Genomic DNA, 16,588 nt, shown 5'->3' with positions numbered 1-16,588 from the left:
GCTATTCTTAATCTTTCCATGTCCATTTTCATATCCAGGAAATGTTATTTGTTTGTGTAAATATAAAACAAACATGGTAAAGAAGGCCTTAAGTCATTTGGGGATCACATTGCATTATGTTGTGGGAAAGTACAAAATATTTTACAATATTTTGAAACACTGATTTGAGTCTTCTGTTGTCAGTGCATTACATCTACAATGTGACTCTATGTATTTCCGCTTCTGTCACTATGCATCTATTTTGCTCTGTCATTGTTAGAAAAAAATTGTCAAATTATTGTCCCTAGCCATCACTGGGGTAGTACCCTTTCAAAAAGTACTTTGTGCAGCATGCAGCACGTCGGTGGGCTTGTTCGACTTCATGCGGCGCCGCGGCGATCGACAGCCGGGTGACGTCAAACTACCGCGAGAGTGATCCGCAAAATCATACGGAGGAGTTTGCTTTTAACACTCTGGGGTCGACGGTGGCGCGGGCGCCGCAAACTCTTTATTTTTCAATCACTCCGCAAAGAGAGTTAGATAACTCTGCTGATTTTGGTCATACAGATATGATTTATACATCATTTAAAACGTTAAAGTGTCTAGTTTTTTTTCTGTCCACTCCCAATAAAAACAGAATGTTGTGCTTTTCGCAAAATTAAGAAAATAAACATGATGCGTGTTTTGTTCTCTCTCCCTCAGTGAAGCCATTTCAGAAACACATCAGAAAAATTAACTGTAACTTAAGGAATACTTCTCATATAAACAAAAGATACATATCTACATAATGCTTGGAATGTCTGCTTTTGGAAGATGTAAGTGAAATCGAAATCAAATATTGTAATTCGTTGTTAACTGTGTTAGAAGAGGGAGATGTACCGTCTTTCTCGTGTTCCTGCATTATCTATAATGAGCCACGCCCCGCTCCATTGAAGAGAAGAGCAGAGATCATCCATATTCATTAGTCAACCCCAGTCAATGGAGACTCCTCTGCAGCCATTTAGTGCTGTGTTGAGTTTTAATCCAAGTGTTGGTGACATGACATCTACTTGTTTACTCAGACTGTAACTTAAGTTATCTCCAGACGCGAGTGTGTGTGCTTCATCAAACAGACGCGATCGACGTCCAAACGCACACACAAATACCTCATATTTGACGCGCTTTGTGGTATCATTATAAGATATGCGATTGTAAACATCACATCTACTTGTTTACTCGCGCCTAAAGTTATCTCCAAACAGACGCGAGTGCGTGTGCTTCGTCAGTGACGCGATGTCCAAACGCACACACAAACACGATGCCTCATATTTGACGCGCTTTGTGGTATTCTTATAAAAGGTGCCATTGCAAACATCACATCTACTTGTTTACTCGCGCCTAAAGTTATCTCCAAAAAGACGCGAGTGTGTGCTTCGTCAGTGTGACGGGATCGAGGTCCAAACGCACACAAAAACACAAGATGCCTCATATTTGACGCGCTTTGTGGTAAAATTATAAAGTATGCTCTCTCACCTGTAAATACAAGTTATCTCCAGGCGCTTATGTTTTCTTTGTGCTTCCGTCAGACGCGGTTGACGGCCAAACACACACACAAACACACAATGCCTCATATTTGACGCACTTTTGTATTAAGACGGATCTAAACACATCTAAAACCCTGTTTGTTCGCGTATATCTCTGCACGGTAAGTTTATTTAACGCAGGACCACGCATGGGAAGGCATTTATTTTGTGTTGCTTTCACAAACAAACACGTAACAAGGCGTCGTCTCATTAGCCTATGCAGCTCATTATGCAAGTGTTTTGTTCTTCAGCTGTCAATCACAGACTATTCAAGAGCTTCCAGCCTCCTTGCATATTGCCTTCCTAACCAAAAAGTGACTTTGAAATTGTAAATCAATATTATTGTCTTATGTAAATGAGTAAGCAGAATGATTTTCACATCATTTTAAAGAAAAAACTCTAGACTACTAGATCCTGTTTTGAAAAGTCTTGGGAAAACATGTTTAGTATGAGTTTTTTTGACTTATATCAGTCACTTAAAAATTTAGCTTTTTCAAAAACCACGCATAAACATTTTTCTCTCAAAAATACAAACATGTACATACATGTTGATCATATAATATAGTAGCCCAGTTTGTGCTGAACACAGTGTTATAAGACTTTTGCCATTATTATGTTTTTAAGCAACTGAAAAAAGCACAAATGTCAGTGCATGTCAAAACTTCTCCAGGGCCCTAAAAACCCCTTAGACCCCAGAGGGTTAAATCGCTATCGCGGAACTTAGACGTCATCCGGCGGCCGGTTGTTGCGGCGCTGCATGGGGTCGAACAAGCCTATTCTCTTCTCATCAGTTCACACGCACCAGGGCAGCGCGTACACTGGCGCGGAGCAGAGCGAGACGAGACCTTAATGGATTTTAAACCCTGCATATGTGTCCGAGTCCTGATCGGGAGGTAACGTCCGATTCCGATCGAGTCTGAAACCACGTGATCGGGGCCGATTTCCGATCACGTGATCGGATCGGGACATCCCTACCTCATAGATACATATTGTTACCAAGGACTGCATATTAGTACCTCAAAAGTACATATAAGTACTAACTGTTTATATAATTGAACCTTAATATACATATTAGGGCCTTTTAAACCTTTACGAAAATGTGTAGTAAAACCATGGTTTTGCTAATAATAATAAATACATGAAAAAAAAACATGGTTACTAAACTTTTACTACTATTAAACCATGGTAAATTTTCGTAAGGGAAAGGTTATTGTCCTAGTGACCGCTAGGGAACATTTTTTACCATTTTTTCTGACAGTTTAATGTGACAGCAGTTGTGGGTAACACTTTATTTTACGGTTGCTTTGTTACACATGCTACATGTAATTATTATAGTAATAACAATATATATATGCAACTAACCCTAAAACAAACCCTAATCCTAACACCAACTTTATAGTAAGTACATTTTGTTAATGATTATTACTTAGTACTTAAATGTATAATTACACTGTAACAGTGATGCCGTAAAATAAACTAGTTTTACCAAACATGCCTTACTAAAAACATAACTCAAGAGTTATTTGTTACTCAGCTTTCTGGAACATTGATGTGCATAGACATTGCATGTTTTTTACTGTTCACTGTGGTATTGTAAAATAAAACTTTAACTCAAAACGTTTTACTTTCCTTTTTATACTGATAGCATTGGAAGCTAAAGTGATTTTAACCTCAAACCACTATCACAGCCTTGGTTTAACAAAGATGTTTATACTTTTAGGAATAAAGATTGGCTAAGAGAAAATATGAAAAAAAGATAAGCTCTGGGTATCTTATGAACTCATAGTGACGGCATTATGAGCTACCAGCTTTAGGGGCTGTCCACACGGAGACGCGTATCACTGCATACGTATAAATTTGTTATCGTATTGGCGTTTCATCCACACGGATCCGGCGTTTTGGGAGACTGAATCCGCTTTTTTTTTAAACGGGTCCTAAAGTGGATAAATCTGAAACCGACACCCTTGCGGTTTCGTCTGTACAGCCAATCCGTATATTTTGTGAAGCGAAAACGTCATCACATCACGTGTCGGAAGCGTTACACATAACAGCAACAAAAATAACGGCGGACTACGTGATTGTGTTCGTGCTACAGAAGCTACTAAATCCTACTAGCTTTATTACAGCAAAATCTATTGCTTCTATGCAATTGTGGTGACCAATAAGCGATAATGGACAACACCATACGTTGGTTATGCGCATGCTCAAAGTCTTCTTCTCCGTGTATAGTGTATATCTGTGGCAGAATTACAGCGCCCCATACTGGTCCGGCATATATACTACACCGCTTTCAGTCGGTTTCAGTGGTTTCGTGTTTACGGATTATTTTTTTAGAGCAAGGAAAAAAAAAGATCGGATAGGGAATGTAGCGGCTTCGTGTGGATATAGCCTTAATTTACAACAAAACATATGCACATTGCCCAAAGATCTTATTTAGCACAATAATTAGTAGGGCTGCACGATATATCGAAAATGTATCGCCGTCGCGATAACTGTGTATGCGATATGCATATCGCAGGGAGCTGCGATAACTTGCATTTATTTTACGTGTCTATCATTTGAGTGTTGCATGCTTAGATCGTCCAAATGACACCCATCAGAAGGTGGTTCCCACACACTTACTTTACTTGGGCGGCTCTCTCAAGTATATTAACAACTGTACACGTATATTTAGCATCAAATTTTGTCTTTTTTTCTGTCCGTGATAATGACATTATGCGTGCGAGCAGGTCGTGTCTTTTCTGATGAGTTCGCGTGCTTTCTGTTTCTCGATGGATTAGGTGCGACGCAAAGCTCAGTGTCACATTGTTTCCTTCCATGTTCCTGAACTTGTTCACAGTTGTATCCATTAGAGGTCTTCACGGAAGGACACGAGTCAATATTTTGAAAGGTCAGTCAGGTCCGAGTCGGTCCCATTTTAATTACTTCAGGTACCGGGTCTGTTTAAACCCAAGTCGATCAGAGACGGCCGTGAAGAGTCAGTCAGCGCTAACGTGCTATAGCGCATGTGCAGTCTCAAGCGTGCCTCCGGTTTCTATGGCGATGCAAACTGACTCTTGTTTATATAAAGTCACGGCCACGCGCTGCACTTTCTTTCTCCCATGTTTATAGTATTATTATCAACGAACCGTCTTTTTATATGTTGGCTACAAAGATGGTAGCAAATAACCAATGTTAATGCCAAGCCCATTGTACTGAACGAGCAGCTTAAACTGTCAAACAGTCATTATGTAAGCTGAATCTACATACTTTATATAGAGTATACTTTTGAATCTAAAGTAATGACGGATTAAGCTATTTTAATCTGCAACAGAGGAATAGAAAGAGAGGCAATTTTACTGCTTCTACACAAACCTATCACCTTTATAATCTTTAGACCTATTTATAATCCATAGACCTGCATTGTCTATCATTAATATATTATACATTTTATTGTATAAAGTTAGTCTTTCTACACCTTTCACAGTGTTAATAAATCCCTTTAAAGGGGTCATATTCACAAGTTCATTCAGCTTTGTTCATGTCAAAGAGAAAGGAAATAGAGTTTGGAGTAGTTGGATTTATGAAATTAATATAAATATTCAATAAATCAAAGTTATGGTCACACATTACTAGTTTTTTGTCACATGTATAGCATAGTTTAATTACATCTTTAGAATATGCATTACCTCTTTATTTCATTGCATATCTAAATGCTAAAATAAAAGCAAATAAAAATTTTTTTCTCTAAGTAAGACATATCGCAAGGCATATCGCCATCGCGCCCACAAACGGAACTATTGCATATCGCATATTTTCTCATTATCGTGCAGCCCTAATAATTAGGGTACATAATCCTGCTATGCTTCCATGTATAACATTCAATCTTGTATTTCCCAATATGAAATTACTTTATTTACCTACACTCAAACTAAACACTTTAATTTTCTGCGCTCTTACCTTTATTCTTTACAAAGCAAAATAAACACGTTATTTTTTAGTAGTTAGAGTATAATAAAAATAATAATGGCTTTTATTTATAATGCACTTTACATTTTTAAGAAAATCTCAAAGTGCTACAATAAAATCACAAAGGTGCTACAAAAGACATATTGAAGAAGGTCATAAAACACACAATTTATACAAACAGTAGTTAATAAAAAGACGATTAAAAAGTAATTAAACATTTAAACATTAAAAGATTTCTTAAAAAGGTATGTTTTAAGATCCTTTTTTAAAAATCTCAGTCCTTTAAATGTATTATTTTGTGCATTCTCTAAGGCAGGGGTTCTCAACTCCAGTCGGGTGGAATTAGGTGTTTCATATGAGGAGACATCTAAAACATTCTGTGAGGGGTCGATGTTAGGGTTATATTCAATTACATCCCCCCAGCTTCTTAAACACAGTCAATGGTACAGTATCCTGCAAAGTCAGTGTCAGAGTAGAATCCTTGCAGTTTTCCTCTCTGTCCACATCCAAGTTCAAGTTGCTTTATTGGCATGACATTTAGGTTATAGTATTGCCAAAGCATTTTCAATAAATACATACAAAGAATAGACATATATAAGAAAATCAACATAAATACAACAATGCAGATAATTACAATTGCCTATAAAATGATTGATTCTAAAAACATATTAATAATACAAACATGTAAATAAAAGAACATATGTTTACAGTCTTTATAGAGTGAATTGCACTGAAGACAGCAGGCAATTTGATTTGGAGTTCTGAAGGTCCTTCTATAGTTCTTTGAAAATGCTTTCCAGTTCATCACACCTGATGACAAAAGAAGAGAAAGATTCAAGTGTAAAACATCTTCAGAATTTTTTTAATGTGAAATAGTTTGGTAGCCATGTTTCTTCAAGTATTTATTCCAGGAGTAGTGTGCCACCAAAAAACAAATTTACCACCACAGCAAGAAAAAATATTAAATTACAATAAACACCCATTTTCTAAAACAAAGCATTATCTCTGTGTATAAGTAATTATTATATTATGATAAAAATAATTTTAGCAATAGAACCCCAACTTAAATCATAACTTGTGCTCAACAAAGAAGATGAAGTAGAATGTACTAGAAGACAAAAGTACAATGCAAGTAGAATAATTGTAGAATTGTCACTCAAAAGCAACCCATCAGCACAAAAAATACAGAGGAAATATAAGAAAGCAGTAAGCTTAACCAAGTTGAGTGCACCCATAGCTCACCGTAATCCTATAATGGGGCTTTTCCATAGTACCCCACGGTTTGGTTTGGGTCAGGTCGGGTCAGCTCACCTCACTCTGGCTTGGTTAAGTTTTCCATTGAGTTTAGTAACAGTTCAGAGTGGGAGGGATTATAGGCGTGTCGTTATATTTGCACTGCCTACTGCTGTGACATCGTACAAGCGTCGTTGTACATTCCCATACATTTATTTATTTCTCAGTCTGCCACAAAATAAAAATTGACCACCACAAATAGATGTTTGCACATCGCGTTTATCACTACCTCTGTCTCACATGACAGTTTCTGTACAAACACCCATGGCATCAGTCAATGCACACCGCTGAGCCTTATTTAAGTTGCATTTAAGCATATATGCGAACGTGCGTGTCGTGAATGTTTCGCCACAAACTTCAAGTCTGGACAAAACTGTTAGGTGTTCCTGATTCTCAACCTGTGGGTGTTATTTAAAGGGTGTTTGGGAACTTATATCAGAGCATGACAACATGTTTACTCGAGACTAGCGCTAAGGTAAAACTAATCTATTACATTATAGCGATGATGCTGGTAGTGATGATTCTCTCAGACCAATCAATGATCTACAGTGTTTTTGCATCACATTTTGGTATCAGCTTGGGTCGCTTGGAACTCCGACCGAGGTGGTACTAAAAATAGTATCGGGTAGGGAAGAACCGGGGCAAAAGTAACATGGGACCTGATAACATTTACATTCCAGACTATGACAGCATCTTTAGCACACAAACCCTTGACAGACCTGACAAATATCGCGTTATTTAGTTTTTCGCATGTAGATCCAGAAAGGTGTTTTCAACCATGAAAAGTAAATTCCTAAGCAGTCATTTTTTTCTTATAACGCGTTGTGTTTTTCGTTTCATGCGTTAAAGTACTGACCAATCTACAGGTTATTTAGTGCTCTAACACAGTGTTTCCCAACCCTGGTCCTCGGGCACCCCCTCCCAGAAAGTTTTAGATGTCTCCTTATTTAAAACACCTGATTCGACTCATCAGCCTCCTTCCAAAATGGTAAACATGTGTCCCTAACAAGCTGATGAGTTAATTCAGAGATGTTAAATAAGGAGACATCTAAAACTTTCTGGGAGGGGGTGCCCGAGGACCAGGGTTGGGAAACACTGCTCTAACACATCCTGAAGTTTCACTTTTCTGAGTTTTTCGAAATAAAAGTAAATTGGTTTTAAATGTGAGGAGGTCCTGTCGGGACGAAAGTAACACTTGTTATTCCCCACAACGTGATAATTACCAGGTACACACACATATATAGATACACACACCTGATGCTGCATTATTAACTGAGAAGTCAAAAACTTTTTTTCCCAACTGAAAATGCAAGCGTTTGAATCCCAGACTACCAAAAAGTTTAATTGACCCAAGCTAAGCTACGCCCGAAAACTGCCACAGGCCAATTATGGTTTAGTAACTAAGTTCAGGAGGTCTGGCAAGTTTTCGAGAGGGGGAAACATGTTCTTAAGTATTATGTAAATCTGATACCAGGTATCCTAAAAGTTTGGATGGGACGATGGATTTTTTTCCCTTCCCGAAACTTAAAACCCAAGGGGAGAAATGCCAGACATGGATCAAGCAGTGTGGAACCAGGCGCGGAGCTATGGGCGGGCCTGGGCCCGCCCAGATTGACAGCTGGCCCGCCCAATCAGAAATGTGAAAAATACTACTCTGTATAGTTAGACATGTATACTACTTTATGTGGTGTATTTTATCTATTGCATGTTATTTTAAAAACAGTAAAATTATAAGTAAGCCTGATAACTAAAAACTATTATAAAGTAGTTGAATGTTGCGTTACATTATGGTTAATGAGAAAAATATTCCCGAGCAGCTTTCAGCCATGATCACTTTGAGACCTTTTTTGCAAGCAAGTGGAAAACGTATTTTGAATAAAAACACGTTATAAATATGTGCTGCGCGCTTTCCTCTCAATAACATAAACACACAACAAATATGACAGCGGGGTAAAAAATAGAAAGAAAACATCTGATCACAGTGATGTTGTTTGATAGCCTATACCGAGAGCCATACCAGCTCTCTAACTCAGCACTATAAGTCACGCCACGTTTTTTGCTACACTTTATACAATATAGCCTATTGCTTTTAAGCAACTAATAGCCAATCATAACAACCTATAAGCCTACTGTGTAATTGAGACATTAAAGGCGGAGTCCATGATGTTTGAAAGCCAATGTTGATATTTGAAATCACCTAAACAAACACGCCCCTACCCCAATAGAATCTGGGCCTTCTGTTGATAGACCCGCCCCACACATACGCAAACCGGCATTTGATTTGATTTGATTGGCTATAAGTGTGTTTTGGTAGTCGGCCCGTCTCCTTCTCCAAACCGTTTTTCAAACATCGTGGACTCCGCCTTTAATTTAAGAAATGCATTAAAAGCAGAAAGACGTGTAGGCTGCGGAATTATAGTGGGTTCACTTCAATCCACACCACAGACGTTCTTGGTTTGCTTCTTATTTATTAAATCGAGGCAATTGTTTGATTAAACATTGATTAATATTAAGATACAATTTATACAAAACGAAATTCACTTTAAAGAAAGTCTTTCAACAAAACAAACCTATGCAGGACTCGCAAAATTGCTACCCCGAAGTCCCGGGGCTATGGCGAATCTACCCGTTCTGTCGGGCTAAAAAAAAATTATGCGCCCTGCCCGTCGGGCGGAGGAAAAAATATTGTAATGTGTTTGCATTCTCTCAGATTTAGTTAGGTAATTATATTGTATGAAATTCCGCGTCATCTTGTTAGTCATTAATATCCTCACTAACAAGTGAAACTGTCAGGAAATGAACGCATAATTAAACCCATTATTCCTTTCGTTCACGTCTGATTTGCGCGCTCCTCGGCTCCGCACTTCACGAGTAGGCTTGCTCTTGTGCTCATCAAAAAGTATATTAAATGTTTATTTATTTGTCATTTCGTTTAACCTCAGAGTCTAACATTATTCTAGCAATTCCCTTTTTCTTTCTTTATTTAGTAAGTTAACTTAAATATGTGAGAACGAAAATATATTTTTAGTGATTTGCATGAAGAGAATATGATGTTAGAAGCTTCATTTTAAGCATTTAGTAGCCGTATTTATTTAAACACTTTAATAGGCTATTTAAAAAAGTATAAGGTTTTTTGGGGTTCATTTATATTTCTTGTCACTGTGTGCAGGTTCTTTTTTGTAGGCTTTTTACCAAAAAGGCTTAATTAATGTCACGTTGCATTACAATTTAAAATATCAATAATGTCAAAAATGTGACGTGCAGTCAGGGGTCTGTGTGTATGGTGTTTAAATTAGTGTTCTGAAGTCTTGACAAATTTTATAGACTTGTTATAGTTTCTTATTCAAAAGTGACACCCATAGATTCAGGCCCACCCGGACTTAATCCATGCCCACCCATATGTCACGTTCTGCATCCGCCACTGTGTGGAACGTCTCATTCAAGAATCACAACTAAATATCAACTGGATTAACTAAAAAACATACGTTTGCTAGCTAACTCAGCACATCATTGCTTGAAAATAGTGTATATATTTGAACAGAAAATAAGGCAAAACGGAGATGACTGACATAATTAAAAAATATTTTAGCATTTTGTTAACAGACAGCCTACCCCTGAGTACCCCAATCCGATCGCAGCTCTCCCGGCGTTAGTTCTATAAGCGGGAGAATGTTATCATTGCAAAGTGGTCAGGCTAATGTCTTGTGTTTATTCCACACGACTTATGAATAAGCTGTTTGATTTGTAATAGAGTATTTTCACAAATTTCACTTACCCTGCTGTGCATGAACAAAGCTGTTCCTCAATTTGTGTGCTTCTCATTTGAATGGTCAGCATATGAGGCTGTTGCTGCTCGCACTGAGACTTAAAGGCTTTAGCTTCAATTTCGATTAAATTATATTCTAATCGGTTGTATATATTGGTTGATATATCCCTTGAATGCATACTGCAGTACCTTTTGTCTTGCTCTCTCAGACAGTAGCGGAGTGGCCATCGGGAGAGTCGGGACTTTTCCCGGTGGGCCGGTAGTGTTTTGGGGCCGCGTGATGGCCGGCCCGGTCTGATAATAATTATACCTTAAGTCGTAATGATTATGAGTTAATATTAGCAAAAGCATCTGGGGCCGCGGCAGCCGGATCTGCGGCCGCTTCCCACTGGTCAAACTGTGTGCAGCCTCTCTCTCTCTGCTCAACACAGTAATACAAGCGATCGCTCAACCCGTTCGGCAGGTCAAACCATGTCTAGGATTTTCACAAATATAGGGGGATTAGTGAGCGGCCCCTCACCAAATGGAATAGCCCATCTGCCTCTGATATAAAAAGCTGCTGAACACACCTCTTTTTCCTCGTCACATTTTGGGAATCTAACGTGAAGTCAAGTGAGTTAATGTAAGTGATGGAAAAGCAAAAAAGAAAACTGAAAGGTGGCGCTGAGAAGGTCAGACTCAAAAGGAAAAAAAGGTTGGAGGAAGAGGCAGTGAAATGCTAAAAAAAAACAGACATGTTCCGGGCATCAATGAGCAAAGATACTACTACAGGTGAAATAAACAGAAGCACATGCACAGATGGGAATTAGCACAGACAGACGACATCATCAGCATTAACCCTAAAACGTTTTTTTTTATATTTTAATTTCTAAAAAATATGTATTTATAACACTATGCTTTATATTATATTAGCTTTTTATAAGTTAATGCTAGTTAATGCTAGTTTACTAGTTAATGCTGCTGTGAGGGTTACTAATAATACAGCATCTGTGGGAGTGATCATGACAAATCATCTCACCCCCCCATTTTAAAAAAATAGTGAAAAAACTATCAAGTTTTTCTTTTGCTTTTTGAACAAATGGGAACACATAAATATATTTAATAATATATTCTCTCTCATTCATAAATAGAATTTACCCCAACTGTAATGACTTCCGCTTCAGAGAAACATGGAAATGTGAAAATGGTCTATTCAAGACATGTCCGTTGCATATGGAATTCTATCACACAAGCTTATGTGGCATATGTGCTGTCCCTGTTCTTTTTACCTCCCACAGTATCAGAACTCAGTCAGACTCAGCCCAGTGATGAAACTGGTGATGAAGAGACAGGGCTAGGAGGAGAAACGTCTCGGGTTACGTAGGTAACCCTGGTTCCCTGAGAAGGGAACGAGACGCTGCGTCGCCATAGCAACGCTTTGGGGAACGCCTCGGCGTGACTGATCTGAAGCACGTGTAACACATAATCAATAATTTGATGATTGGATATAGGCTGGATGCCGTGTGGACCAAGGGTATAAGAAGGCATCCCACACAAACACACTCGCTACCAGTGCCGAAGCAAGTGCCTACAGGGATGCAGGGAGTATGGCATGGAGACGCAGCGTCTCGTTCCCTTCTCAGGGAACCAGGGTTACCTACGTAACCCGAGACGTTCCCTTTCGAGGAACTCGAGCTGCGTCGCCATAGCAACGCTTTGGGGAACAAGATGCCCACGCTTCCATACTACCAAATGCCTGTAGCGTGTATAACTGAACACAGTCAAGGCAAAGAACATGGGACCCTACAGGGGTCTAGGTCTAGACCATAAAATCTGACGTAGGTGAGCGGCGAAGACCAACCGGCCGCATTACACACGTCAAGAGAGGCGCCTGACCCTAAGGCCTTAGAGGCAGCCATACCCAGGGTAGAGTGGGCCCTCACAGCGACAGGTGAGGGTAAGCCCTGATGTTCATAAGCCAGTGAGATAGCATCTACTATCCATCTGCTCAAAGTCTGCTTGGTCGCCGGTAAAACCTTTTCTGGGTGAACCAAAGCACACAAATAGCTGCTCGGACTTCCTCCACTGAGCAGTCCTGTGAACGTATGTGTCCAGTGCAGTGCTCGCACAGGACACAACAAATTCAGCTTTTCTTGGTCCGCGCTCCTGAAGGGGGGGAGGACAAAGGGCCTGTAGAACAATGGGCCTCGGCACATTGTTCAGTACCTTGGGAATATAACCTGGCTTCGGGTGTAAAAAAGCCTTAGCCATCCCAGGTGCAAACTCCAGACATGTCGGGGTTACTGACAGGGCCTGAAGGTCCCCCACTCGCTTTAAAGAGGTGATAGCAGAAGGAACACAGCCTTAAAGGCCAGAAACCTATCTGGCAAAGTCTCAAATGGCTCGAGCGGAGCCGACGAGAGCCCTTCCAGCATGACTGGTAGGTCCCAAGTTGGCACCCTTGTGCGGCTAACACGTCGCAACCTGCAAGTGCCACAAAGAAAGCGAGCCAGTAACATGTGTCTACCCACTGATGAGCCTTCCACCGAAGTATGGTAGGCAGAAACTGCTGCCGTTTAAACCTTAATGGTAAAAGGAGTAAACTCAGAGAAACGCTCCTGCAGAAACCTCAGCACTACGTTGACAGGCAGTTATAACTGGGTCTATCAGATGAGCTGAACACCAAGAGGTGAACATTTCCCACTTAAGGGAATAAAGTTGCCCCGTGGAGGGATAAACACAACCACGGGGGAAAGCATACAAACGTAGCCTCGGCCATGCTTGTACCATGGAAAACCACAGTGGGCAAAGTGTGGTGTCCTGGGATGCAAACAGATCTACCTCTGCGCGTCCAAATCTTTTCCAGATGTGGTTCACCACATCTAGATGTAGTCTCCACTCCCACTGGAGATGTCGGTTGTCTTGAAGGGGCATCTGCCACATTCAGGTGGCCTGGTATGTAGACTGCCCTCAGAGAGTCCAGAAGTGTATGGTAGGCAGATACTGCTGCCACCTATACCTTAAGGTGGAGTAATGATGGTCTCCACAACCTCAGTTGGTAGCATGACATTCTTCCAAAGGAGTATGGTAGGCAGAGACTGCTGCCCCCTAAACCTTAGGGTGGAAGGAGTTAACCCACAGAGATATGCTCCTGCAGAAACCTCAGTACCACGTCAAGGGGCAGTTGACTGGGTCTGTCAGGTGAGCTGAACACAAAAGGTGAAGTTTCTCTACTTTAGGGCATAAGCTTCCTCGTTGAGGGAGCTCTGAAGTAATCATCTGGTTCCCACAACCTCATTCGGGAGCATGAGGTCCCTCCAAAGGAGCATGGTAGGCAGAGACTGCTGCCACCTAGACCTTAAGGGGTGGAAGTAGTTAAGCCAGCAGAGAATTGCTGCTGCAGCAACCTCAGTACCACATAAACACGGCAGTTGACTGGGTTTGTAAGGGGAGTTAAACACCAATAGGTGAAAGATTCTCCACTTAAGAGCATAAAGCTCTCTTGAGGGTTGTCCAGACGAAATATGAGGTCCTTCCAGAAGGAATACGGAAGGCAGAAACCGCTGCCACCTAAGCCTTAAGAGTGGAAGGAATTAAGCCAGCGGAGAATTGCTCCTGCAGAAACCTCAGCACCACATAAACCGGGCAGGTGATTGGGTCTGTCACGTGAGCTGAACACCATGAGGTGAAGTTTCTCCACTTAGGGCCTAAGCTCCCTGAGGGAGCTCTGGAGTAATCATATGGTCTCCACAACCTCAGTTGGGAGCCTGACATCCTTCCAAAGGAGTATGGTAGGCAGAGACTGCTGCCACCTAAACCTTAAGAGTGGAAGGAGTTAAGCCAGCAGAGATTTGCTCCTGCAGAAACTTCAGCACCACAACAACAGGGCAGTTGACTGGGACTGTCAGGAGTAAAGTATGGTCTCCACAACCTCAGTTGGGAGACCTGAGCCTGCGAGCCTGGCCCCCTCAGAGGCCAAGCTGACAGCAACCAGATCTCTGGCAAACTTTCTCCAGAACTTCTGTGGCAGAGTGATTGGGGGAAAGAAGAGAAAACCACATTAGGCAGTGTGTGGTGTCCTGAGACGCAAACAGATCCACCTCTGCGCGTCCAAGTACTCTCCAGATGTGGTTCACTACATCTGGCTGGAATCTCAACTCCCCGGGAATGGGCTTTGCCTTACAGGGCATCTGCCATATGCAAGTGGCCTGGGTCTAAACTGTCTTCAACGAGTACAGTTTGTCTAGAGACCACAAATGCCATTATCCCAAAATCAACAATGTTGTGATTTTGGCCCTATCGGCTTTCCATAACTGTACTCCAACCTGTAAGGGATGTGCCTGTTGTCAGCAACACACGCCAGCAGCGCACACCCAAAACAGTCCTTAGGATAGAAACCAAGGTTTTCTTCACACCACCAGAGCACACAGACAACGATGCGTGACTTTGATTGCAGACCTCCTTAGAGATTCATTTAAGAAACCACCGATGTGATGTCTCTCTAGACAAACACATGATGGCTCCTCAGGTCTAGAAGGAAATGGGAGTCCAACCCATACCACCATAATTTCCAAGGCAATTTCAGTGCCATAGCCGATGATGAGTTTCAGTGATTTTGATCCTTTTGGCTTTCCATAATCGCACCAACCTGTGAGGGACGCTTCTGTTGTCAGCGTCACACATCGACAACGTGCACCCTACACAGGACCTTGGGACAGAAGCCATGCTTTCTTCCTGTTACCACAGCACGCAAAAAACGGTGCGTGACTTTGATCATGCGAGACGTGTTGAATGAAGACATAAGCTCTAATGTAAGGAATCAGTCCTTGGATCTGATTAGTCTGTCTCAGTCACAAGATAGGACTGAGCTGCTTCATTGAACAATTACAAATCCCTCCTTTTGAAACAATAAAGCAATGGCTGTAGGTCATAATTTCTCTCATGTGGAGGTTCTACAGCCTCCTGCACAAGGATGTATACATGCTCCCCACTGGAGCCGGCTTTATGCAGTTCCACCAGTGTAGGTGAAGGTTAACCCTCTGGGGTCTAAGGGGTTTTTAGGGCCCTGGAGAAGTTTTGACATGCACTGACATTTGTGCTTTTTTCAGTTGCTTAAAAACATAATAATGGCAAAAGTCTTATAACACTGTGTTCAGCACAAACTGGGCTACTATATTATATGATCAACATGTATGTACATGTTTGTATTTTTGAGAGAAAAATGTTTATGCGTGGTTTTTGAAAAAGCTAAATTTTTAAGTGACTGATATAAGTAAAAAAAACTCATACTAAACATGTTTTCCCAAGACTTTTCAAAATAGGATCTAGTAGTCTAGAGTTTTTTCTTTAAAATGATGTGAAAATCATTCTGCTTACTCATTTACATAAGACAATAATATTGATTTACAATTTCAAAGTCACTTTTTGGTTAGGAAGGCAATATGCAAGGAGGCTGGAAGCTCTTGAATAGTCTGTGATTGACAGCTGAAGAACAAAACACTTGCATAATGAGCTGCATAGGCTAATCCCACGTAGAAGGTGACGTTCTCGTGACCTTTCGCAACGTTCCCTAAAAGTTCTCTAAAGAGGATGAAAAGACCTGAACCTTTAGAGAACATTAGGTACATTCCTAAAACGTCCTTTGTAAGTTATAAAAGTCTTGCAGTTCAAGGTTCCTCGTGTGACTTTAGGGGGACGCCTTAGACATTTACAGAACATTCCCACATGGTACTATTTTGGTCAGATAAAAACGTTTCCTGATATGACTGTAGGAAGACGTTCCATATTGGTTATCCTGTGGTCACATAAGAACGTTACAGAGAGGACAACTGTAACATTAACAGAACATTCCCACATGGTACTATTTTGGTCAGATAAAAACGTTTCCTGATATGACTGTAGGAAGACGTTCCATATTGGTTATCCTGTGGTCACATAAGAACGTTACAGAGAGGACATTTGGAACATTAACAGAACATTCCCACATGGTACTATTTCGGTCAGATAAAAACGTTCCCGAAATGACTGTAGGAAGACGTTCCATATTGGTTATCCTGTGGTC

The 16,588-nt window shown here is 40.7% G+C and overlaps 1 protein-coding gene across 3 annotated transcripts in view; it reads left to right on the top strand.

Moving 5' to 3' along the window:
* The window catches only part of LOC129441600 (macrophage mannose receptor 1-like), a 329,376-nt gene that overhangs the window by 127,355 nt on the left and 185,433 nt on the right, over positions 1-16,588 (top strand). The gene's annotated exons all lie outside the window — the stretch shown is intronic.

The sequence above is a fragment of the Misgurnus anguillicaudatus genome, chromosome 2, assembly GCF_027580225.2.
Source record: "Misgurnus anguillicaudatus chromosome 2, ASM2758022v2, whole genome shotgun sequence".
NCBI classification, from domain to species: domain Eukaryota; kingdom Metazoa; phylum Chordata; class Actinopteri; order Cypriniformes; family Cobitidae; genus Misgurnus; species Misgurnus anguillicaudatus.
This window is presented reverse-complemented; position numbering and strand designations above follow the sequence as displayed.